Source organism: Pipistrellus hanaki (genome assembly GCF_964339955.1).
Source record: "Pipistrellus hanaki genome assembly, chromosome: 13".
NCBI classification, from domain to species: Eukaryota; Metazoa; Chordata; class Mammalia; order Chiroptera; family Vespertilionidae; genus Pipistrellus; species Pipistrellus hanaki.
In genome coordinates this window covers 56,039,033-56,064,867 of record NC_140515.1, presented here as the reverse complement: position 1 = coordinate 56,064,867, position 25,835 = coordinate 56,039,033, and the positions used below count along the sequence as shown (strand labels likewise).

Sequence of the window (25,835 nt, the reverse complement as noted above, 5' to 3'; positions counted from 1 at the left end):
AAGGAAGCAGGTTGTGTGGGGTCTCATGGCACCAACCTCAGAGCCTGCAGCAAAGGGAAACCCCAAGTTCCTGTCCCTGCACGCCGTCCCCAGCTCAGCTCAGAGCCATGTCCCAGGGGCCTTAAAGACCACCAACGAAGTTACGGACACTCCATTGTATCTACATTCATACTTTATATTCTAATAGTATGTGGTTTTAACCACTTTTTAAAATATTTTTTTATTGATTTTCAGAGAGAGGAAAGGAGAGGGAGAGAGAGAGAGAAACATCAATGATGAGACTCATCGTTGGCTGCTTCCTGCACACCCCCTACTGGGGATCGAGGCCACAACCCAGGCTTGTGCCCTGATGGGAAAGGAACCGTGACCTCCTGGTTCATATACCATGCTCAACCACTGAGTCACGCTAGCCGGGCATATGATTTTAATCATTTAGAGTGTGTGTGGCTTGAAAGAGAGAGGAGAGAAGAGAGAGAGAGAGAGAGAGAGAGAGAGAGAGAGAGAGAGAGAGAGAGAGAGAGATCAGAATGTACCATTTGTCCTCAAGGCCCCCTCCCTGGGGGCAAACCTTTCTCTTTTTCATTTAACAGCTGAGAATTCCCACTTTCCTCACCCGATGGTGCCGGCGCTGCTTAGTGCAGCTGGCAGACGCGGTCTGAGAAAGGATAGGATACCGATGCACGGGGTGTCTGTCGGGGAGAAAAGTGAAGTCATAAAGATAACGATCGATCGGTGCGCACCGCTCTAATTACCACCACCAGGGTCTGTGGGAGATTTGGAAACAGCTCTGATGACCTGAAAAATAAGCTCAGATTTAAAGATAGCGGGTGGGTCTCCCTGCCCCAGAGGCAGCGGGACAGACGTGGGGCTGAAACACGCTTCCAGCCGTGGCCTGCAGTGTGGGCCCGGATAAGTCTGACCGTGTTCAACAGACACCCACCGGGATGGCCCCCCAGAGGTCGGCATGCCTGGGAGGCACTGGAAATAAGATTTGTTTGCATCGAATATCCTTCCTTTTAAAACACGTCCCTCTCAGCCGTCATTTCATCCTAAAGGACTGTCACCTGTGGTGACTGATTGATCCTCCCTTCCTCCAGCTGATGGACAGACGTAAACCCCACCTGCAGCCAGACATTCCTGAGCTCTGAACTACCAATCAGCACCTGCCAAATACCCTAAGCCCCTGATTCCTAAGTCCCTGGGTCCCTAATCACCGATCAGCATGTGCTGAGTGCCCTAAGCCCCACCCCCTATCCTTAAAGGTGCTTGTACCCTGGCCCTCGCTCTCTTCCGCCCCATCTCTCTGGAAGCAGCTGGCAGGGGTACTCTTCCCTCCACTAAAGCCTGTGTGTGCCCTGCCATCCTGGTCTCCGCACTTCTCTATTTAATCTATCAGTGACTGAGCCTGGGAGGGTGTCTCAGAAAGCGCTCCTTTCTTCCGTCTTATGCGAGCACTCTGGGAATCAGCTGTAGGTTGTGCCTGAACCTGCATAACCCTAGGCTGCCTCTGCCACGCATGGAGACCTCCCTCCCCCGTGACGTATGTGCCCGTGGGCACTGCTGGACATGCTCCTGGCTCCTGGGAAGACGGTGCAGCATTGACACTTGCTGTTTGCACAGAAAGAGACTTGTGTCCCCATAACCCACGCGCCCACCGGGGTGGCTGGAGAGGCGTCCTTCAGACTGTGCTTCCCACAGAGGGGCAGCCCGGACCTTTCGAGGCGAATGTGCGTGAACGTAAATGTCACCACGGATCCTGCTGGCAGGAGAGCCGCAGAAACATTTTGTCAAAATAACTGCGGGATGAAAGGCGTTAGAAGACATGTGCCTCCCTGTCTGAGGCTGTCCCCCGTGTGTTCCCACGAGCCAGGGAATCCAGAAGGCTGGTCAACCTGAATTGCTCTGAAGGGTCGGAGCTAATCACTCACTGCTTAGTTGAGACATTGCTAGCTGTTATTCATATGTAAATTTTTGCTGATTGTTTATTATTGGAATTTTCTGCCTAAAGGACATGGGTGTATCTCATAACCTTAATAAAAGGGATAGCAAGGCCAGAGCTGAGGTGGGCTCCCGCCTGGCCCCCAATATTTCCAAATTAATACTTTTCTAGACTCTTTTCATTTGTGTGCGGCCTCCTCCAGAGCCGGAACCCTGAACCAGAGGATGCAGCATGGAACCCTGGGCCTGCATGGCCGTGTATTAAAAACCTGCTCGCTCACTCATTCAAACGGCAGACTTCCTCAGCTCCCCGCGGGCGGGCCTGATTACGAGGAGGAAGGCCAATTAAAGGTCATGGCCCAGCACAGTGGTCATCTCGGGGAACGATGGAGGAAGTGACTCCAGGGGGACCTACAGAAGCGGGGTCAGAGGGAGGGCAGGGCAGGCACGAAAGACTAGCCTTAGGTTCAATCCGCACAGCCAGCAGCATCCTGACAGCCATATGCGCCCATGGTTTTTTAGTGTGTGTGTGTTTTGTTTTGTTTTTGTTTTTGTTTTATAAATATATTATATTGATTTTTCACAGAGAGGAAGGGAGAGGGATAGACAGAAACATCGATGAGAGAGATACATCGACCAGCTGCCTCCTGCACACCCCCCACCGGGGATGTGCCCGCAACCAATGTACATGCCCTTGACCGGGATCGAACCCGGGACCCTTGAGTCCGCAGACTGACGCTCTATCCACTGAGCCAAACCGGTTTCGGCTAGTGTGTGTGTTTTTTAATCCTCACCCAAGGATATTTTCCCCCTTGATTTTAATTTATTTAAAAAAAAATTATTTAAATTTTTTTTTATTGATTTTAGAGAGAAAGGAAGGGAGAGGGGGAGAGGAAGCGGGGGATGGAGGGAGGAAGGGAAGGAGGGAGGGAGGAAGAGAGGAAAGGATGGAAAGAAACATCAGTGATGAGAATCATTGACCGCCTGCCTCCTGCACACCCCCTTACTAGGGATGGAGCCTGCAACCCGGGTATGTGTCCTAACCCAGAATAAAACTGCCACCTCCTGGTTCAGAGATCAACGCTCAACCACGGAGCCACGCCAGCCAGGCTCCATTGACTTTTAGAGAAGGGAGTGGGCGGAGACAGAGAGAGACAGAATCATCGACATGAGAGACACATGGATCCATTGTCTCTGCACACCTCCCGACCAGGGCTGGGGATTAAACCTGCAACCCGGGTACGTGCCCTGACAGGGAATCAAACCCCAGACCCTTTGGTCCACAGCCGACGCTCTAACCACTGAGCAACCAGCCAGGACCCACAGGTGAGGGCGGGCGTGATGGGGGACTTTCACCCCACAAGCGGAGTGTCCTGCTCAGAGCACACACCTCACGTCACGCTGACAGGGAAGGGCCTGGGTTTCAGAGCAGCGGGCCCAGCCCATGTCAGTCAGATTCCAGAGGACACCAGTGCTTCCCCAACATCCCTCTCCCGTCCAGGCCACGGTTCCCTTTAGCCAGCAGCAAAGGGAGAAGCAAGGAGGCGAGACTCCTCTCCGAGCGCTGAGCCTGTGCCCTGATTCCCGTCCAGAATGCTGCCTGACTCATCGCAGCCCATATGCCGCCGCCCACTGGAGGCTGAAGCCCAATATTTTATTCTCCGATGGGGCGGGAGGTGGGGGGTGAGTGAGACGGGGGCGGGGAGAGTCTGACAAAGCGGCTGTCTGGTTTTCAGGCTGAAATGGTCCAGGGCAAGCCAGACACCATTCCTGTGAGCGCACAGCTGTGCTCCCCCAAAAACACTGGGCCTGGCGCCTCGGTGGGCATGGCTGCGGGTGTCCCAGGAGAACCAGAGGAGCCTCAGGAACACCGGCTTTGAACGGACACACCTGGGTGTTTGAGCACCTACAGGCCATCGGGGGGAAGAGAAATGAGACTCGGAATAAAACAGAAAACATCTCTCAAGGGAAGGATGCTCTCCCGATGCCACCCCCAGCCTGCGGCCTGCACCCCCTCCCAGTTCCCTTTGGCCAGCGGTAAAGGGAGAAACAGGAAGGCTGCCCCCAGCATCCCGTTGGCAATGCGGTCTGTCCGTGCACCGGGGAGTCTCGGGCCCAGATCCTCACCACGCTCCGCTCCTCGTCCAGCTAAGTCTCCCTCCGGCGAGGCGTGAGCGTTGGTGACGGCTGCTCCTCCCGTGGCTGGCCTGATCCTGGCGGCCCGGTGAGGAGCAGGGTTCACGGCCCAGCTGCCCTCCGGGGAGCCAGCAGGCGGCGTGCCCGGCTCAGGGCAGAGCCCCCGAGAGGGTTCCAGCCGGGAAGTGTGTTCGCCCCGGGCTGCTTTCCGTACCGTATGTCAGGCTTGAGATTCTGCCATTGCTTGTTTCAAGTTAATGATCTGGATTTTATGTGCAAGAACCCTCTGAAAACATTAAAAGGAAAGCGGGGCGGGAACAGGCGCTGAACAGTGGGGGGGAGGCGCATTTGGCTCTCGGGGGCCGCGCGTGAGTCACGGAGCCATCTGCCTGAGAGCCCCGACGCCGATCCTCAAACATGTGGACTGAAAGTCGCTCCCTCAGAGGAAGACGCAGATGAGAACACTAATTAAAAAAAACAACCACCGCCAAACGCATGCAAATGTCTGCAAAGCAGGGAGGTTGTGACCGCGTGTACGAGCAACACTGCTCTCTGGGAAGCACTAATTGCCCCTCGCACGGGAGCTGCACGGGGGCTCTAGACTGGGGATGGCGGGCGGCTTCCCACAGCAGATGGACAGCAGGCCGGGGAGAGAGGCAGTGGAAGAGGACAAGACACAAACATGCTCAGGGCACTGGCTCTGCCACCCCAGCTCCACCTCGCACGGCCGTCTTCCCTCTCTGTCTGTGTCTGTGTTCACAGGGGAGGTCTGGAGGTCTGTGTGTCTGAGTCCAATTCCCCCATCCCCGTGGTCGGCAAACTGCGGCTCTCCAGCCACATGAGACTCTTTGGCCCCTGGAGTGTGGCTCTTCCACAAGATACCATGGCCTAGGCGAGTCTATTTTGAAGAAGTGGTGTTAGCCGAAACCGGTTTGGCTCAGTGGTAGAGCGTCGGTCTGTGGACTGAAAGGTCCCAGGTTCGATTCCGGTCAGGGGCATGTACCTGGGTTGCGGGCACATCCCCAGTAGGGGGTGTGCAAGAGGCAGCTGGTCGATGTTTCTCTCTCATCGACGTTTCTAGCTCTCTATCTCTCTCCCTTCCTCTCTGTAAAAAATCAATAAAATATATTTAAAAAAAAGAAAAAGAAAAAAAATAAGTGGTGTTAGAAGTTTAAATTGAAAAAATGTGGCTCTCAAAAGAAATGTCAATCGTTCTCCTGTGGACTAAGGAGTTTGCTGACAAGCTGCACCATTCCACTCGGACCCGCCCAATCCTGTGAGACCGCCTCTTAATTCAACTCATTACACCTGCAGCCTCCTTACTTCCAAACAAGGCCACATTCCCGGGCACCTGGGGTTAGAGCTTCAATGCATCTTTTGTGGGGCACACGTCACCCCACGTGTGTTCCACATCGGAACGTCACTCCTTCCCCTCCCTGCTTTGACCGGAGAAGGCCGGTCTGTGGGTCCAGCAGGCATTCTCTCCGTCGCCTGCTGCTGCCCAGTAAACAGGCAAACAGCCGAAACCAGTTTGGCTCAGTGGATAGAGCATCGGTCTGCGGACTGAGAGGTCCCAGGTTCGATTTCGGTCAGGGGCATGTATATTGGCTGAGGGCACATTCCCGGTGGGGGGTGTGCAAGAGGCAGCTGGTCCATGTTCCTCTCTCATCGATGTTTCCAGCTCTCTATATCTCTCCCTTCCTCTCTGTAAGAAAATCAATAAAAAAGATATATTAAAAACAAAACAAACAAACAAAAAAAAAAAACCCAGGCAAACAAACCCCACGTGAGTGGTGTCGGCGACACGAAACGGCTGTGCGAGGCCTGCCCATATGGGGCGTCTCAGGAGGGGGAAGAGGAGAGCCCACGTCCACAGGCTTCCGAAGAAAAGGTGCCGTAGAAAGGGGACGTTACCCTTCTCAGCTATAAGGCCCCGCGAAGAGGCGGGCGCCCCCCGCACAGCCGCTGCAGCCTGACTGCAGGACGGCTCCCGGTGCCTCACAGCGGAGGCCAAAGCAGTAAGAGCTCAGCCAGCCCGCACGCCCAGCAGACCCACATGTGCCTTTAATTATTTTATTTTTAATTTCCTGGGCTTCCAGCCCAGAAAGTGGATGGGAATTTTATTTAAACCTGCTCTTGTGTATCAACTTCGGGTAAATAGCAGGTTGTTGGCGGCCGCACACCAGGCCCTCCATTTGGAGCAGGGGGAGGAAGGGAAGTGATCCCTCTCTCTAGAGCACATGTGTCAAACACAAGGCCCGCGGGCCAAATCCAGACCGCCAGGCCTTGCAATATGGCCCGCACCGCGCTGTCATCACTGCACTCCGCTGTCAGTTTATGACTGTTCAGTAAACCATTCGGCCTGCGATTTAGGCTGGATTTTAGATTTTGGCCCCTTCTCTGATTGAGTTCGACACCCCTACTCTAGAGTCTAGACCAGGGGTCTTCAAACTTTTTAAAGTGGGGGCCAGATCACGGTCCCTCAGAGAGCTGGAGGGCCGGACTATATGAACTACTAATTCCTACTGTAACACCTTGGCTGCGCTCACTGCCCAAAAAACCTGGCGGGCAGGATCAGACTCCCCTGGGGGCTGCATGTGGCCCGCGGGCCGTAGTTTGAAGACCCCTGGTCTAGACAGACACCGGTGCACACACAGCTCACCTGTGCTGACGGGACACGGCGGCCCACACTAAACACCCATCGCCATCCCTGGGCCCTTGGCATGTGCACGCCCCCCGCACCCCAGGGCGCCCACAGACTCGGAGTCCATTCCATCCCCTTCCGGCACCGATCCGCACCCCCCAGCCCCGGCAGTGTAGTCGGAGTTTGGCGATGACTGATGACTTGGTGGGGGTGGGGGGACAGGCGGGGGTGTCCAGGGGCTCAGGCTTAGGTTTCTCGCTCATGTGAATTCAATGCTGTCCTGTCTTGCCCTGTGGCTCTGCTGCCCGGCGCCAGGCGCGCCCCAGCGGATGACAATGCTCTCTCCCTTCCCACTAGACAGGGCCCCGGGGGAAAGGCACCGGGAGCCCTCGCCCTGGAACACGGGGAGGAGGCACGTGTGACGGATGTGGGCAGGGGGCCCTCATCACAGCCGCCAGGCGCGCCACACGCACGGGCACCGTTTGCATGTCCTCCTCTCAGTTCCTCCCAGAATTCTCCAGTTCTACCCGAGCCCATCCTCCGTCACACTCAGGGGGCTTGCCAGCACGCTCCCAGACCACAAGCAAAGGGTTATTTACACTAACCAATAACAAGAGAAGCGGCCATAAACAACCTCTCCGCACCTAGTCCCTTTGGCTAAGGACAGAGACCTTAAGAAGCCAAAATTTACTGCGAGGTAATTCTGATGGGCGAAAGCACATTATTTTTATTTATAGTAGGGAGCGCTATCTATCCTTGCCTCCCTGCTTTGAAACCTAAATCCTCCCAGCTTTTATTATTATTTTTTTTAATGCACCTGTTCTTCCTACAAGAAAGAACAGTATCTTGTCAAAGGGAGAGGAGAGAACAAAAGTGGCCAACTCCGGCCCCCTGCCCCAATATATCCCAGGCCCCAGGTGTGCTCTTAGGGGAAGGGTGGAGCTGGGGGACAGAGGTGTGAGCTCATCACTGCCCCCTAGTGTCAGGCCTTTGCAGCAGGTCCTTCCACCCTGTGTCCCCCGGCCTGGGTTCTACCTCTTGTCTTTTCAAACCCCCCAAAGGGGAGTTTTCCCAGCGATACGAGTCAAAAGGGCCCTTTCCCTTCCCTCCCTCCAGTACGAGGACTAGGAGAGAGGAGAGGACAGAGAGGGCACAGGGCTAGAAGCTCCCTTTTCGTCAAAGTAAGCAAACAAGTAAACTATAAACTTCAGACACACTTTGAAATGTGGACCCTGGGCCCACACGCCTGCCCAGAGTCCAGCACCCCTTGCTGACCCGACCTCTCACACATGCATTCCAGGGAAAAGCCACACACTGGACTGCCAGCCTCCTGCACCGGGCTCCTGCTGGCTGAGCGACCCTTATAAAGGGGTCCCTGGAATCCCAGTTCAACCAATGGGCTGAGAGACCTGCTCGTCCAATGGGAGCTGAACAGCCATAGCCTCATTTGCATCTTTGCTGAGCAATCAGAACATGCCACGCTATGCAAATTTTGGTTTCCTCATTTGCATAAGGATTGACCCATTAGGGACCAGGGTGGCACTCTAAGTAAGAGACCTCCCCTGCGCCCTCCAGAGGCTGTTCCCCTTGTTCCCAAAATGTTCACCCGAAGAAAGTTCCTCTTTTCACCAGACCCCAGATGGGTGGTAGTCACGTCCGGTTGACAAAAACAATGTCAAAGCATTCTAGAACTCAGCGGGACTTTTTTAAAAACGCCACGGGACACATTGTTAAAAATGGGGACTGTCCGGCCAAAAGCCAGAGGGATGTCTGGTCACCTTATCCTAGGAAGAATGCCATTGTGCTGCGTCTCAGACCGGACTCCTGGAAGAAGCCCGAGGCCCATGAACTTACCGTCCCAGACCCAGGGTTCTCTGGGGAGAAAGAAACCCATAACCGTGCAGTGCTTCCCAAAGTGTGGTACGCGTACCCCCAGGGGTACGGGAAGAGTCTGGTGGGGGTGCGCGTTGCACCGGAGTTCGGTGGGGATATGCACTGCACCGTGCTTAGCTGCGCCTAATTCTACGTTCTCATGAGTACGAGGGGTACTCGGCGTTACAAAAATTATAGAAGGGGTACCCATATGTCAAAAGTTTGGGAAACACTGCGGCATAACGGACTCCCTTCAAGCGCGCAGTCCACTGCCCAGGGCGCAGCGCACCCGGAACAACCACCCGCTGTATTTATTATTCACACCGGGGTCTGGTTCGGAGCGCGGCAGGTGCAATCTATCCATCCCTACCTTCACCGTGCTCCCCGCCGGCTGCGCGCTCTGGAGGAGGCCACCCAGCGGCGGCGCTGCTCTCCGCCCTCCAGCGCCACCTGGGGGCCGCAGGCCAGAGGCACTTGGACGCTCAGCGTGCGGCGTGGGCGCGTGGGGGCGGGGCGTGGGCGCGCGGGGGCGGGGCGTGGCTCGAGCTCTAGGAGCTCATGGGCGTGGCGTCCCGCCGGGCCGAAGCACGCGGGGGGCGTGGCGTGGGAACCTGAGCGCACGGATTGCCGGGGGCGTGGGCGTACGGGGCGGGGCCGCAGGCGCGGGGCCCGATTGGCTGCTGACGAGCCGGCGCCCCGCCTCCCCGCCCTGGCCCCGCCCCTATCGGCGCCGCTCGGCGGAGGCGCCGGCTGCAGGACCGAGGCTGCCCAGACAGACGCGCAGCCAGGCCGGCGGGGTGGGTGGCGCGGCCGGGCGGGGACGGCGCGCACCCTGAAGGCGCACGGAGGCCGCGGGATCAGGTAGGTCGGGATGTCCGGCCTCGCGCCGCTGCCGGACCGGCTGGGCATGCTGGTTTGGTGGCTCCCGGGTTGCAAAGTTTGGGGAAGACGAGGCATCTCTATAGCCCGTGTGCTTTGGGGGCGCTTGTGTTCCCTTCAGGCGGGGGCTGTTTGGGGTGAAAAGATTGGTCCCCGGCTCCGGTGGGGGCTGTGCCCGCCTGGCCCTCTGGCCGGCCCTGAGCGCTGAAAGTTAGGGGTGAGGGGGGAGTGCGAACCCTCGGTACACAGAGAAGGAGCCCCGGTGGCCCCTGGTCTAGTACGAAGGTGACAGCAGTGAGCCCGGGAACCCCCTTCCCTCCGGGCTTGGGGACGCGGGCGTAGGATTCCTCGCTAGAGATCAAGTTTTCTCAGCTTCATCTCCACTTCCAAGGCTGCCCCAGTGGACTGAGAGCAGTCTGGGTTCCTGAGCTCGGACCCGGGTCTCCGCTGCTTCTCCTTCTCTAAAGAGAGCCTGCAAAGCATCCCATGCGCGCGGGCCACCCAGTCCCACCCCAGCGGCTGCCGGGCGCCGGGTCACAGCACTGCAGGGACGGGCTGTGGTGCCGGAGGAGACATGCATATAGCCTCTGCGCCCAGCTGTGCACAGCTAGCTGCTCAGGGCTGCCGGTCCGTGCCCCTTCCCCGCACTGCATTTGCTTTATGGTTTTGCAAGCAGGAGATGCTCCCACAGCAAATGATTTCATAATCAATGGTGCCACTCGGGCGAGGAGAGGCAGTCCCTCTTCGGAGCCCTGGGGAAGGGGTGGCCAGCCTGGTCCCCTGCAACCAGGATTGGGGGAAGAAGCGGTGAGCAGGAGCGAGGCAGACAGACGGGGGATGCGCGATGTGCAGAGAGGTCGGAAACCCTGGCGCCTGCGGTGAGGAGGTAAATCCAGAGATCATCTCAAGTGATGAAGCAGGAAAAAAAATATTAGGGAGGCTGTGTGCGCTGTGGTTTGTGCGCCTGCCCCCGTGGAGATGAATATCCTGCTTGCTGAAAAGAACCCTGATCTGTAAATAGATTAAAAACAGGAATTAATGCGAACAATGAGTCAGGGCCTTCGGAGATTGACAGGATGGATAATTGCCTTGGAAAGAGCTACTGTGTCTCCGTATCGCTCCAGTGTGTTGCTCCGGCAGGCAGGCAGGCAGCGTTACTGGCTGCGTTTGGTAACAGTGACTTTGGCTCCCATGCCCTGGCCTGTGAGTGTGTGGGTTTAACCCTTTGTGGGTCGTGGGACCAGGGAGGAAGTGGCAGGTGCATCCATTGTCATAACCACGTGGACGGCACGTGCAAAAGCCCAGAACGTGCCAGGGACAGGTCCGGTGGCAGGACAGGCCCCTGGACAGTGGGACCCCTGGACGGATCTGTACCCCCAGGGACCTCAGGCTGGTGGCTGCACTGTTCAGGTGAAGGCCAGGTGGGCTGGGTATGTGCGGACCTCCTGCCGGGAGAGGGGCCGGGCCGGCTGAGACACCGCAAGGCTCATGGACCAGCCGGCTGATGCATTCGGCAGCCGAGGCTTCAGACAGTGACATCCAGCCCTGTGTCCCTCTCCCTGTCTGGATGTCATTAATGTCAGCCTCCACCCCGGGAGCCGTGACGTGCACTTCTCGGAGGAGCCTAACTTTTAAACACCCTTCCTGACACAGCCCTGGAGCCTGGGGGGTCCTGAAAATGGCCACAGCACCTCCCATAGCACCCACGTGGCCGCAGGCTCCGCTGGAGCCGAGAGCAGCCGTGCACTCTCCCCGGCTCATTTATGCTCGCTGCCCTCCGGGTCTCACTTCATACAAAACACGTCTTCCTCGTGTATGGGTTTCCCACTCCTCCCCCCACACCCAGCGCACATCTTCCAGCTTCGTTTTTCCTGCACAACGGAAGCGCCCAACGTGAAGTTTTCATCAGCTCTCGCTACGGTTTGCGCTGAAATCGTACAGAGCTATCACCGCACCTTTTCTTTTTCTTTAAATGCATTTTTTATTGATTCCAGAGAGGCAGGGAGAGGGAGAGGGAGACATCAAGGATGAGAGAGAATGATGGCTCGACTGCCTCCTGCACACCCTTCACTGGGGATCGAGCCCACAACCGGGGCATGTGCCGTGGACCAGATCCATCTCAGGACGGGTCCACCGGCTGATGCCGGATCCTCTGAGCCAAACCAGCGAAGTCTAGACCTGCACCACCTTCTCCTGCTGCAGGACATACACATCTCACCGTGTGGGGGCCCTGTCAGCAGGCAGAGGAGGGATGCTCTGTTTCCCTGTCCCCAGGAAGTCGTTAGCAGGGAAGGCATGTTAATTGTATGTAGTGGGAGGGAATTGGATGGCGAGGGATTTATTGATGCTGTGGGCTTGTGGCTGCCCCCTCAGCATCAGTCACCCCCGCCGTCTGCCTGGAAGCCCGCTGATGGGCCGGAGCTGCTCTGTCCCTGGGAGGGTGAGCGTGTCTGAGATGCTCCCTGGTTTGGACCCGCCTTTGCTACACCGTGGTTGGTGGCGGATGTGTCCCTTTCTTACGCCCTATCTTGGTGCACAGAGAGCATCCTTTTGCAGAGTCACGGGGCAGTGATTGGCATGTGGGGACACAGGTTCCTGTAGGGTACCAGAGGTCTTTGAAATGGAGGGATGACGGGTCTCAGGTTCCCATCTGATAGGAATAAACATTTTGGAAGTGAGCAAGTGGGCTAAGTGGTGTTTGGTTTTCAGTCCCCGCCCTGCCCCTTCTCTCCCCTCCTCCCCCTCCTCCCCCTTCTCTCCACCCCCTGTCCTCACTGCATCTGTCTCCGACACACCATGGTGGGCACATGTCTTTTTAAAATCTGCTGCAGGAGGCAGGCACCCCGGTTGAGACTCCGCCTGCCACGTTTCCATCCCCAGGGCTTTCCCTTCTGCCCTTTCACGTGCACGTTACACGCAAGACGTGAGGGTCCTCGGTAGACGCGCTGGCAGAACTTGGTGGCGCCTCAGACAGCTCGGCTGCGTGGAATGTAAATATTTGTAGCATCCTGGCTGTGCCAAGAGGCGGCCTTGGAGGAAGCGGGAGACAGCGGCTGCCTGTGAAGTGAGTTGAAGTAATTCCGACGATGCCTGTGCTCCTTGTTGCGGATGGTGCGTCTCAGGACCTGGGTTATGTAGGCTACTCTCTTAGGTGCTTTGTGACTCAGGGTGCGAACTTCCAGGGGCTAGAACCGGAGGGCCAGCTTGCCTCCTTTGCTTTTCTAACTCGCTTGGCAGAGTGCCTCTTGAATGTTGGGATGAAATCTGTCACTCAGAAACGACTTGGATTGCGTGGCTGATCCGGGAGCCTGTCCCAGCACTGCTTGCCTGGGGAGAAAGAATTCCTGGGCTCATGACAACACTTCACAGGCTCTGCCCGGCCAGCGTGGCTCAGTGGTTGAGCATTGTCCTGTGCACCAAGAGGTTGCTGGTTCGATTCCCCACCAGGACACATGCCCAGGTGGCAGGCTCAGTCCCCAAGAGGGGGCGTGCAGGAGGCAACCAATTGATGTGTTTCTCTCCCATCGATGTTTCTTTCTCTCTCTCCCATCGATGTTTCTTTCTCTGTCTCCCCTCCTCCCTTCCACTCTCTCTATTTAAACATTTTATTTTAAAATAGAAATGGAAAAATATCCTCGGGTGAGGATTAACAACAACAACAACAACACACATACCCACACACACACACAGCAACAAACACAAACACAGGACATTCGTTGGGGTTTTCCTGCACCAGCCTGGGTCCGAGCACTGGGTTGCACGTCTTGCCTCAGTGCAGGGGTGAAGAAGCCGTCTGCTGCCCCGCCCCCACCCGCTCCGGTCTTCTGGACACTCCGTGCTGGATGAATCCCCATGAGCCACCCAGTGCCTGGCCTGGAGAACTCTTCTCCCTACTCATCCCATGCAGGGCCTCCCCGCCACAGCGGCCCCTGCAGCTTCCTGGGAGACTCTGTAGACACTCCTGGTGTCCACCTCACACCCCTTCCATCTCCCCGCCACCCCCCAGCTCACTGGTGCTTCTGCCAGGTAACTCCTTACTTCCATGCTGCCCTTTGCCCGTGACCTGCCTCTGGGCTCCTCCTTGACAAGGCCTGGACCCACACTGCCTGCTCTGCACTGCCCTTGTGTCCTGCCTCAGGGGGGCGGGGATCAGAACTTAACCTCTTTCAGCTGTTCAGTCCCTGCCCTTCCTGATAACAAGCACGTCAGGGCTTCCGCAAATATCGGTAGAATGAAACCTCCATCTCTTTTATTCACATGAAATTCTACTGTAGTTATATTCGGGCTTAAAATTATTTTGTTGGACTTAAAATGATTAATTAGGATATTTTTTTTTGCACAGTTTTGGGCTGATCCATCATTCATTGAAAACAGACCAGGATTTTGATACTGTCTGCATTTAAAAAATTCTGTGACAAATACATATGCCCTAAAGCTGTGGTCGGCAAACTCATTGGTCAACAGAGCCAAATATCAACAGGACAACGATTGAAATTTCTTTGGAGAGCCAAATGTTTTAAACTTAAACTTCTTCTAATGCCACTTCTTCAAAATAGACTCGCCCAGGCCGTGGTATTTTGTGGAAGAGCCGCACTCAAGGGGCCAAAGAGCCACATGTGTCTCCTGAGGCACAGTTTGCCGACCACGGCCCCAAAGGAAGCATAGACTAAAGGTGGTCTGTACCGAGGCCTGGTCCTCAGTGTCATTGGCTCATTTGAGTGCAAGGTGGGATTTGAATGCAATGTGGAATTCTCAGAATTCATTATCTTCTTAGAGTAAAACAGGGGCATGTGGGACACAGAACCAAATGACTGGCCCTAGCCAGACCAAAGGGTCCTGGGTTCGATTCCAGTCAAGGGCAGGTACCTTGGTTGCAGGCTCCTCCCTGGCCTGGGCCCTGGTCAGGGTATGTGTAGGAGGCAACCAATCAATGTGTTTCTCTCACATTAATGTTTCTCTCTGTCTTTCCTTCCCTCTCTTTCCCACTCTCCCTAAAAAAATCAATGGAAACATATCCTCGAGTGAGGAGTAACAAAAAACAAAGAACTAATGACTGAAAAACAACAAATTAAAGTCCATCTTCCTAAACTGTAAATAATTACTGGTCCCCGGGGCACCATGTGAGCATGGAACAGTCTCCCCTCACCCCAAACAGAGGGCCCCTCTGAAGGCCAGAAATACTCATTCCCCTCCCACTGCCCCCTAGGATGATCTGGTGAAATAACAGACACTCCTGGGCCCACTCAGGACTTCCTGAGCTATTTCGGGGGTCCGACTTGGTAACTTACATTTTTTGAAAGAAATATTCAGATTATTCTTTTTTAAAAATATATTTTATTGATTCTTTACAAAGAGAAAGGGCAGGGCATAAAGAGTTAGAAATATCGATGAGGTAGAAACATCGATCAGCTGCCTCCTGCACACCCCCTAATGGGTATGTGCTGGCAATCAAGGTACATGCCCTTGACCGGAACAGAACCTGGGACCCTTGAGTCTGCAGGCCGATGCTCTATCCACTGAGCCAAGCCGGTTAGGGTGATAACTTACATGTTTAAACGTTTTATTTTAAAATAGTAACACAGGAAGTCACAGAAACAGTACAGAGAGTCCCATGTAACCCCCCCCCCTCTCCTCCCCACCCCCCTCCCGGGATGCCGGTGGTCATGGTACACTTTCTGAACCAGGGGTTGCCCTTGGTGCGTTACCATCAGCCGGGCAGCCGATCTTGCCATTTGTCACCGTGTTTTAGCCCGATCCGGTGCGTGTAGCTCGGTGCGGTTTCAGTCCGTGTGTAGCTCCGTGTGTCTGGGGTTTAATTTGGAGAGCAAACATGCTCAAAGCCGGCGTCACCGTGTCGGCACACACCGGCGCTGTATTGATGCACATGTCCTCGAGGCTTCAGCATTCCTCTCCCGCAGGCCGGTCTCCATGCAAATATTTGTCTGGTTGTTCTTAAACAGCACGAACTGCTTCTCCGTGGAGACGCCAGCATGGGAACGTTGCTATGGAGACCCAAGTGTTGGGATTTCACACCCGGGACATGGCATTTGGGTGGCTCCGGCCTTCAGCGTGGGAGCCGGAGCTGACTGACTCAGACCGGGACAGGGGGTTTCGGTGTGTTTTTTAAATCCTCACCTGAGGATATCTTCCCATTGACTTTTAGAGAGAATAGAAGAGGGAAAGAGAGGAATATCGATGTGAGAGAAGGACATTGATCGGTTGCCTCCTGCATACGCCCCGACCAGGGTCTGGGCCAGGGAGGAGCCTGCACCCAAGGTACATTCCTTGACTGGAATCAAACCCGGGACCTTCAGTCTGCAGGCCGACGCTCTACCCATTGAGCCACACCAGCCAGGGCTGGGACAGGGTTTTTATGCCACTCAGGCAAAGAACCCACTGATGCTGCTTCTCCCGTGTAACTGCCTCCCGGCCCATTTCTGGTTCTTCCATGGAAACAGCCACTCTGGAAAGTAACTCCACACATTGCAGGCACGGTAATGACCCTTCTCGGGCAATTAAAGTCAGCTGGCACCTTGTACCCGCCATCCGGGCCGGCTGCTGCCGGCGGGCGGCTGCCCCTGCAGGGGAAGCGGCGAGTTGCAGGTCGCCAGGCGCGGCGATGAGACCGTGAGCATCCGAGGGCTCTGGCACCTGGGCGGGCGCGTTTGCACCCGGGTGGGCGCCATGGAGACGGTGCCTCCCTTACACCCAGCTATGGGCTTCACCAGCAGAAATATTCACATTAGTGTGTATTAGTCGGTGAGTCGTTTTCTCCATTCTATTGGTTGCTGTTGCTAATCCTCACCTGAGCATATTTCCCCCTTGATTTTTAGAGAGAATGGAAGGGAGAAAAGGAGGTGGGAGGAGGGAGAGAGAGAGAGAAACATCAATGTGAAAGAAACACATTTACTGGTTGCTTCCCACTCATGCCCCGACAGGGGCCGGGGATCAAACCTGCAACCCAGGTACGTGCTCTTGACTGGGAATCAAAGCCTTGACCATTAGGTGCAAGGGCTGATGCTCTAGCCACTGAAACACACTGGCCAGGGCTCAGTTTTTCTTCATGAAGCTTTACGAGTGCTTTTTATTCTGCTGAGTAAAGCCAACCAGGACCGGTTTGCACAGATGGGCTGTACCCTTTTGAAATTTTGAGCCTTGGAGGCCAAAGGTTTTTCTCACTTTCTCACACCATTACGTGCACATTTCCTCATACACAAGGGAAGAAGACGCACGGCTATTTTCAGTACTGCTCTGTTGGACTGTCTCATGAATATTAAACAGGGAATGCCTCCGGGGAGCTGGTTCTCTGGCTCTGGGGGGCATATTGATTTCTGGAAACAGGAAGCATCTCAGTCTGTGGTTTTGTTATGCCACGGAACCAACCACGTGGTCTGGGGCAGTGCAGGTAAGTGGACAGCACATGGCCATCTGCTGGGCAGTTCCAGAACACAGGTGTTAATGCTTCCTCATCCAATGGTGCCATCATTGCCTGTTGCTTCAGAATATCTTTGGTCATTTTTCCAGAAATTACTTCTGGGGTTTCTTCCTGAATCTTGATTTTTTTAAAAAAATTCTTCCATGTGATTATGAATACTCTATTTCTTTGTCATTAATGTACCCTCTCCCCCTCCCCCACACACACTCAAATTATACAGCACATGAGGTAAGGAGTGCAGACATTTCATAAGCATTCAAGCAAGAGAATAACAGCAAAGGCTGGGGAGGGATTTGACCCTTGGGGTCAGTGGGCCCATGTTATTTAAAGCTAGTTGCTTCCTCCTCTTCCTCTTCTCTTTTCCTTTTCTGGGTTTTCTTTCTTGCTTCAGGGGTCTGTGTTTGAATGGGCTCTTCTGTGCTGACCCCTAGTGGGTACATGTTTTCAGTCGTCTCTCATTGAAAAGTTGACATGTCTTTGTTTGCAGGGGACCTTGGGGGATCGGGGAAGGCGGCTCTAAAACGTACCAAGTTTGACCTTCAGAGAAGAAGGACTTCAGAAGAAGGGGCAGCGCGGGTCAGCCCCACAGGAGGCGGCTTGCAAAGGCGGCCGCAGCGGCCCCTTCCTCGGCCAGGCCTGGGGGCTTGCACGTCCCTTTAAGCCCGAGTCTCTCTCGCTCACCCTGAATCAGGCTGGACGTGAGGGAGAGAATGTGGCCAGGTGGTGGCGGTGTGAGGGCTGAGCTTCCGCTCAAGACTCAGGGTGCAGGGTTCTTGCTTTCCTCTGGCCCCTGCTCATCACGGCTCCTGCTGGGGCCTGGCCTGCATCTGCTACGCTGAGCTTATCCACAGGCTACATCCAGGGACAGTGGGCAGGTGTGGATTCCCCGGGAAGGTGTGGAGTGGAAAGGGGTATTGGCCTAAAACCCAAGGTCTTTCTGTTGCTCTCTGACGGGGTGGCTGGGGGCTGTGCTGGCAAACGATTCTGAGTCTCGTGGGTCCGCAGTCACCGCGAGTGTTCTTATTAACCCTTTGCACTCCGCTGTCCCCTCTCAGGGGACATCGGAATTCTAGCATATCACTCGGATGTCCCCTCTCAGGGGGGACATTGCAGTTTATTAGTGATTACGGGGAATTGAGTTAATTCAACGCACATGTCCGCCGCAAAGTAGCGTCGAGTAGCTGGTAGCCAATGTCCAGAATGGTTCGGAGTGCAAAGGTGACCTATGGGCAGATTCATGCACATTGAGAGGATATTAGAAGGTGGCCAATGGGGCGGGACTAAGTGAGATGGGATGAGCCTTCTCTGGAGCCAACCTCCTGTGGTCTCTCCCTGGCATCTCCAGAGTGAGTGTGGTCCCTCCAGCAGGCGGGGTCCCTCGGCCTGGCCTGTGGGGATCGGGCCAAAACCGGCTCTCTGACATCCCCCGAGGGGTCCTGGAGTGCCAGAGGGCACTCTGCAAAGGTGTTGTTGTACAGGGTGTGGAACGCAAACGCAAGTCTGCAGAATACCAGATTTGGGGCTGACAGAGCCCCAGCCAAACAGCATAACCCACGGCCGAAGGTGGAATCGCACGGCCCCAGGAGGAATGGGGCTCCCTCCTCTCTGGTTTCAGGGTGCATCACCCAAGAACCGCTGCCGCCAAGTCACTGCAGCTCCTGCAGCTCGGCAGCTCCTGTGCTGAGCACCTGCCCCCTGGTGGTCAGTGTGCATCATAATGACTCGTTGGATGGTCGGACACTTAGCACATTATTAACCTTTTATATATGTAGACTTTTTTAAGAGTATATGCAAAACTCTGGGTTGATGTATCTCAGTGATTAGTATTTCCCTCTAGGAATTTTTTTTTTTTTTTTTGGTGTGTAACATTACAGAATAAAAATGTGTGGAGTTTACTAAGTCAACAACTGTGGCCTTTAATTACTTCATAAAATGTGCAGCTGCTGAGTGGCGAGGACATTTTAGGCACACATATAGCTTTAGAATAAACATAGCCTCCTAAAACGTAAGCAGATGTGCAAATTGATTCAATATTCCCACGACGGTGGGGAGGCGTGGGTTCCACGGGAAGGTGTGTGGGGTAGAAAGGAGGACTTTTGAGCAACAGTACAGCTGGCCCAGAGGAATTTCCACTACGGTTGTACTTAGAGAACAGCCAGGAGTTTCCAGTGGCCTAAAGCAAGAGGCCTCTCTGTCGCTCTCCGGCGGGGTGGCTGGGAGCTGTGCGGGTCTTGCCCCCGGGGCCCGGGCTGCAGCTGCAGGTCCAGCTGGTCAGGGACATCCAGGTCCTCTGGGGTGCAGGCTGACGGGGGGCTCCTGGCAGAAACCATCCTCCTGCACATTGTTAGGGTACAAAACAGGTGGACAGGACCTCATCGATGCTTAAGACTAGAATAAGCCCTGGTTCACTCGTCCTCACTCAGCAACCCTGGCTGCGTTCCTTCTCCCACATTTCGAGGGGTGCACATAACTGCTCTCAGGCCTCGCGGGGGCCAGGCCTGGGCCTGCAGACATCATTATGGCCGCACTCCCTGGGTGAGGGTCTCCCAGGCTCCCTCAGCCTCTCCATGGGGAGGTTCAGCACCATGGACAGCGACAGGAGGACCTGGCTGCCTTCGTTACCAGGCCTCTCAGGGCACCCCCTACCAACTTCTGATTTTCTCCTAGATGTTCCCAAGGAACCTTTCCCAGGACTTGGCCTGAGGTGTAGAGGCGTGTGATGGGCTGAGGGTGAGCCTGATGTGTGAGCCGGAAGTCCTTTCTGAACCTCGAGGGTGAGATTCCTCCCCAGGCCCATTTTCCGCGGTGCTAGTCATCGAAGTTCTGTGACGAAGGACAATAAACAGAATTAATCTGGGTGCGTGAATCAGGACCAAACCTGTCACCCGAGAGGATGGCTCTGAACACGGGGAGCTCATTTTAACCCTTTGCACTCCGAACCATTCTGGACATTGGCTACCAGCTACTCAACGCTAACGGCAGAAACGTGCATTGAATTAACTCAATTCCCCGTAATCTCTAATAAACTGCAATGTCCCCTGAGAGGGGACATCCGAGTGATATGCTAGAATTCCGATGTCCCCTGAGAAGGGACAGCGGAGTGCAAAGGGATAAATACGTGCTGAGGTAATGTGGTTGATTTTAAAATTTACAGGCAACGTGCAAATCCCTGGGACAGGTAGGTGTCACTGTCTGTTCCTAAAACTAAATAAGCTGATCGATGCCCTGAATAATCAAGTGGAGGCGGCGGTGGGATTCGGGCTGTTTTCACCTTAGTAATTGCTCCTTCCTCATTTCACCATTTCACTGACCCGCCGCTCACACTGGGAGAAGCGACGTCTGGGTGACTCCTTGTTCATTACAAAGAAAAAAAAAATCTGCCCAATAAAATATAGTTCCTGCAAGATTTTTGCTTGGAATGTAGAGATTTTTCATGCATGACATTAAATCATGTGGAGAGGTTGATCTAGTTAATGAAATCAGTATCCCAAGAATCATGACCAACCTTTCTCAGAATGGTTATTCTAGTAGAGCGTGGTTTTCTGGCTCAGGACCGAACCCAGAGTCCCTGTGATTTAGGGGACCTTGTGCCCGGTCGCCCTGCACGGTCAGAGCCCAGCGGTCACCTCTGACCTGGAGGGACAGTGAGCCAAGCCCCCTCATTCCTGGGGCCTTACCACCCCGTGGAATCAGAGTGGAGGGTGCATTACCATGGCCCCGTCCCCACCCTAGGGTAGTCAGGAGGTAGGGGGGACCTGCACCCCAGCATCTGGGTCACACTCCCTTGAGGGTGAGGGGCGAACCCCAGGCCATTGGCTGGCACCTAAGAGGCCGAGCATGCAGTGACCCTGGAACGTTGCCTCCTCAGCAGTAACATCCTCTGGTGACAGAATCGCCCCTTTCCCACAGGAAGGGCCTTTGGGCTCCAGCCCGGGCATTCTCAGTTTCCTTCCCTCCATTTGCCTTTGAGTTTAATGTTGGCGATACTTTGTGGGGTTTTGTCTGTTTTCATATACATCGTTGAATCCTCTGTGATGTCGGAAATACTGCATGGAACTTGGAACTGCAGTCCTGGCTGTGAGGCCAGCGGGAGGACTGATGGAGTTGTCCACGGCCAGCAGCCCCATGGGGGCACGCCCACGTGAAATGCGTTGTGGGGTTCACAGGGCCGGATGCTGATCATCCCCTACGCTTCCCAGCTCACCCTGTGTCTCGGTGGAGGCAGGGGCTAGGAGACAGGACACGCGCTCTGGAGGTCCCTCTCTTCCTTGTCCCTGGAGTCTTCCGTCCCCTTCATGTCCTCCATTCAAAGGGCCACCTCTCCTTCTCCGTGTCTAGAGAGTGACGCCCTCATTCTGGTCCACGTCACTCCACTCTCCGAGACCAGGGGGTGGGAGCTGGGAGAAGAGAGAAGGCACACTGTTAGCCCTCTGTATCCATGGGTTTCCCTCTGTGACAGTGGTTCCCCAATGTCATGTCACATATACTGGCAGGAAAAAGTGATGTGGCCCAGCCAGCCAGTGTGGTGCAGTGCTTGAGCGTTGACCTATGAACCAGGAGGTCATGGTTCAATTCCTGGTCAGGGCACATGCCTGGATATGCCTGCAACCCAGATACATGCCCTTGACAGGAATCAAACCTGGGTCCCTTCAGTCCACTGGGCCAGACCGGCCAGGGCTCCTGGGTTTTCTGGGTGAAATTCCATTGCGTGACCGATTGGAACCCTGCTCTGTCGTCTCAGAGCAGCTGACATCTGGCAGGTGGCGTTCTCAGGCCAGAGTCTGACCGGAGGAGCGGCTGCCCCGGGCTCTGCACCCCCTGCCCGCGGTCTGCTCTGTGCCCCGCGGGGGAGGCTATTTTACTTTTCTTTGTACCTTGGAGGCATCAAGCAGCTTGTCACGACTTGGGAAATCTTCGAGGAAATGAAGGCTGAATGCCGAGACAGTAATTTCACCATTATCCCAGCGGGTCCGGCTCCTGCCTGGTACATTGCAATTTTAACGAGGAAGTTACAGAGAAGAGCTTCTTCCCCCCAGCCCTGTGGACATGCGGGGTAAAACACCTGCTCTCCGGCAGCTCGTTTCCACAGCCGAGAAAACCCTTCCATGGCCCTGAGTAGATCCCTTTTAATCTGTATTTATCTGACATTACAATTATCAGTTTAGTTGTGTTTATTTGAAACGGTAAAATCATTAGATTTTAAGACAGCCATTTAGTATTTCAAGATGATAGTAATGAAGGTTTTCCTAAGCGAAGTAAGAGTTCTGGTTTTATAGTGCACCTTAAAATGGACTTATCACTACTGTTTTTAAATGTGTTCTTATTGATTTCAGAGAGGAAGGGAGAGGGAGAAAGAGATAGACACATCAATGAGGAGAATCACCAATCAACTGCCTCCTGCCTCCTGGGGATGGAGCCACTACCGGGGCATGGGCCCTGCACCAGAATCAGACCATAACCTCCTGATTCCTAATCCGTGCTCAACCACTGAGCCACGCTGGCCAAGCTAAATGGACTTATTATTATTATTTTTAAAAAACATACTTGATATTTAATTAACAGTTTAGCGTGTAGTGTGAGGTGTGTCCTATAAAAGGCAGGTATTCTCTCTAGAGGTGGTGGGTCACAAACACATTGAAGTCAGTTTATTCCTATAAAGGATGGCCATTTGTGTGCATGTGGTGTTTTACTTCTCTGAAACCTGATTTCAAAGTAAAGTACAAGCCATCTAAGCTTCCCCTCTGGGGCTCTTAGTGCTCTGGCTGCCATCTCTCAGGTTCTCTGTCAGTCTGGTAGCCATCAATTACAGGGCCAAAGAGTGGCCAAAGTTTTCTCTGTCTGCCTGGGATCAGACCCTGCAGTCTGACCCCCCCCATCATGGTCAGCAGACTGCAGCGCGCGAGCCACATACAGCTCTTTGGCCCCTTGAGTGTGGCTCTTCCGCAAAATACCATGGCCTGGGCGAGTCTATGTTGAAGAAGTGGTGTTAGAAGAAGTTGAAGTTTAAAAGAAAAAAAATTGGCTCTCAAAAGAAATTTCAATCGTTGTCCTGTGGCTCTGTAATGAGTTAGCCAACCACTGGTCTGACCAATGCCCCAGACAGCTGGTCGCCACCCCTGGGCCCAGAGCCCCCAAGTTCCTTCAGACTAGCCCTTCAAGTCGAGGACCCTGCCCTGCCTGCCCCAGCCTTGCCTGCCCCCGTGAGGGCTGTGCCTGTGCCCGCTGCTTCTTTCCACAGCCCCTGCTTCCCCGCAGGGCCCTGGGTCAGTGGCATGCCCCCTAGCGGGGGAAGTGAGTAATGCGTCTTCCAGTGGCATTAGACTCCCTGGGTGGTCACTCAGTCACTCCCATCAGTGAAAATCCCAGGAGAACATGCCTGGCTGGTGCGGCTCTGTGGTTGAGCATCAACCTACGAACCAGGAGGTCCAGGTTCGATTCCTGATCAGGGCATATGCCCGGGTGGTGGGCTTGATTCCCAGGGTAGGCTGTGCAGAGGCAGCTGATCAGTGATCCTCTCTCATCATTGATGTTTCTCTCTCTCTGAAATCAATTAAAAAGAAAGAAAAAAATCCCAGTAGAAGGAATATTCTTTTTTAAAAAATATGTTATTGACTTTTTTTATAGAGAGGAAGGGAGAGGAATAGAGAGTCAGAAACATCCATCAGCTGCCTCCTGCACACCCTCTTCTGGGGGTGTGCCCACAACCAAGGTACATGCCCTTGACTGGAATCGAACCCGGGACCCTTCAGTATGCACGTCGGTGCTCTATCCACTGAACCACACCGGCCAGGGCAGGAATGTCCTTGTCAATGCAGGTAATGAACACGGGAGCTCCCTTCAGTCTGTGGACGGTGTCCCTGGGGAAGCCGGCCCGGAGCGGAACGTCTGTGTCTGGGGACCCGTGGCCCATGGTTCCCTGCAGCAGACCTGGAGGCCCCTGTGCCTCCTGCCTGCCCACGCTGCCCCTCTTCCGTGCAGCCATTTCTATTAGTCAACGAGAAGCTGTCCCTTCCTGTAGCTGTAATTTGCATGACTAATGCCTCTGAGCATCTCTTCATATACTAATTTGTCACTTTTATGTCTTCATCTGGGAAGTGTTTGTTCAAGGCTATTGCCCGCTTTTATTGGGCTTTTTATCTTTCCGGCATTTACTTATATACTCCCCATACACCTGTACTGCTAATTTTGTCCTTAGACTATTAATTAATTTTCTCAGTGATTAATTTTCGTAATGATATTAATTTTCTTAACAATACTATTTATGGCAAGACGTTTTTCATTTTGAACAAATCCAGGTTAGCATTTTTTTTTTTTTTTTTTTTTTTAGGAACTTCAGATACTTAGCGTGTCCGGGGCATGGTCATGTGGCCTTCTTCCGGAAGCTTCCCGGTCTGCTGCCCCATGTTAGATCCGTGATCTGTGTCAGATATGTGGTGTGGATGGAGAACATGGGATTGCTTTATGTAAATATCACTTTGGCAGTCACACGTATTAAAGATGCTTTCCCGCCCTGACCGGTTTGGCTCAGTGGATAGAGCGTCAACCTGCGGACTGCAGGGTCCTGGGTTCGATTCTGGTCAAGGGCAGGTACATTGGTTGCGGGCACATCCCCAGTGGGGGGTGTGCAGGAGGCAGCTGATCGGTGTTTCTCTCCCATTGATGTTTCTAACTCTCTATCCCTCTCCCTTCCTCTCTATAAAAAAAAATCAATAAAATATATTAAACAAAATGGTTTAAAAATATAAAAAAATAAAGTTGTTTTTCCCCCTCGTGAATGGCCTTGGTGCCTCAGTGCCTCGGTTTCAAAACCTAAAACTATCCACCTAATATCTGGGGTCTGTTTCTGAGCTCGGCTCCCTCCACAGATCCATCTGCAAGTTCAACACTGGATTCTCCGTCAGTGTGATGCCCCTGACATTCCTTCTCTCCAGTGTATGTTGTCTGGCCTGTCTCCTGTGTGTTTCCATGTGAATCTGAGAGTCACCTGGGTTCCTCCAGGGGGCCTGCCTCTGGGAGGTAATTCGGGAGGATGGACTTCAACCCCACTGAGTCTTCAGGCAGCGAGTATCACTCCTTCTCTTTTACCCTGCTTGTCTTCAATGTCTCTCGGCCACCTTCGTGGTTTTCCTGCTGGGGGTTGCACATCCTTATTAGATTTCTTTCTGGATAGTGGATGTTTGTGTGTGGCGTTGGAAGGATGACTGTGGGGGGCTGTTTCTCTGTTTTCTGTGTCCATCTCCATCACGGAAAAGGAACAGTCATGTTCCTGAGTGGAGGCGCTGGGGATTAAGAAATTAAAGAAAGAAAGAGACCAAAAGGCAGAAATAGATTCATCAAGCTGGGAGCTAAGTGGGCGCCATCCTCTCTGATGGAGAGGCAGCTAGCCACCGAGCCACGCAGCAGGTTTATTTATAGGGTCAAAAGAGCTTATTTGCATTCTTAACTAGGCCCTAGCATTCCTGGATTTACATATCTAGACCCGCCCCTGCTGACACCTGGACAAAGGTAAGTCCGAAACTGAATAGCACCCCAGCCCTCTTGGGGGGGATGTAACCGGGACATGGACTCCACCAGTGCCTCGGGCTCAGCTGACAATTTAAAGGATGTCCATGTGCCTTCTCAGGCAGCCCTCTACAGATGACTTTTAAATGCTTATGTTCCAGTTTTTCATTGTTACATTTAGAAATATAGTCGATGTTAGTATATTGATCTTGTATTCTGCAACATTGCTAGTTCCCATGATAATCCAAGTGAGTTTTTGCTTTTATAGGTTTTATGGGCTTTTCTTTTCCTTTTTAAATATGATTTTTATTGATTTTTAGGGAGAGGAATGGAGAGAGAGAAAGAGAAGCATAGATGTGAGAGAGAAACATCGATTGGTTGCCTCCCACAAGCATCCTGACCGGGGCCAAACACACAACCTACGTGTAT

At 53.9% G+C, this 25,835-nt stretch overlaps 1 protein-coding gene across 3 annotated transcripts in view; it reads left to right on the top strand.

Moving 5' to 3' along the window:
* The first annotated feature begins 9,335 nt into the window (after window positions 1–9,335).
* The window catches only part of CNTN3 (contactin 3), an 88,471-nt gene continuing 71,971 nt past the window's right edge, over window positions 9,336–25,835 (top strand). For all 3 annotated transcript variants that reach the window (XM_084902039.1, XM_084902038.1, XM_084902037.1), the window contains exon 1: window positions 9,336–9,451. The gene's annotated coding sequence lies outside the window, so the exon portion shown is untranslated. The remainder of the gene's footprint in view (window positions 9,452–25,835) is intronic.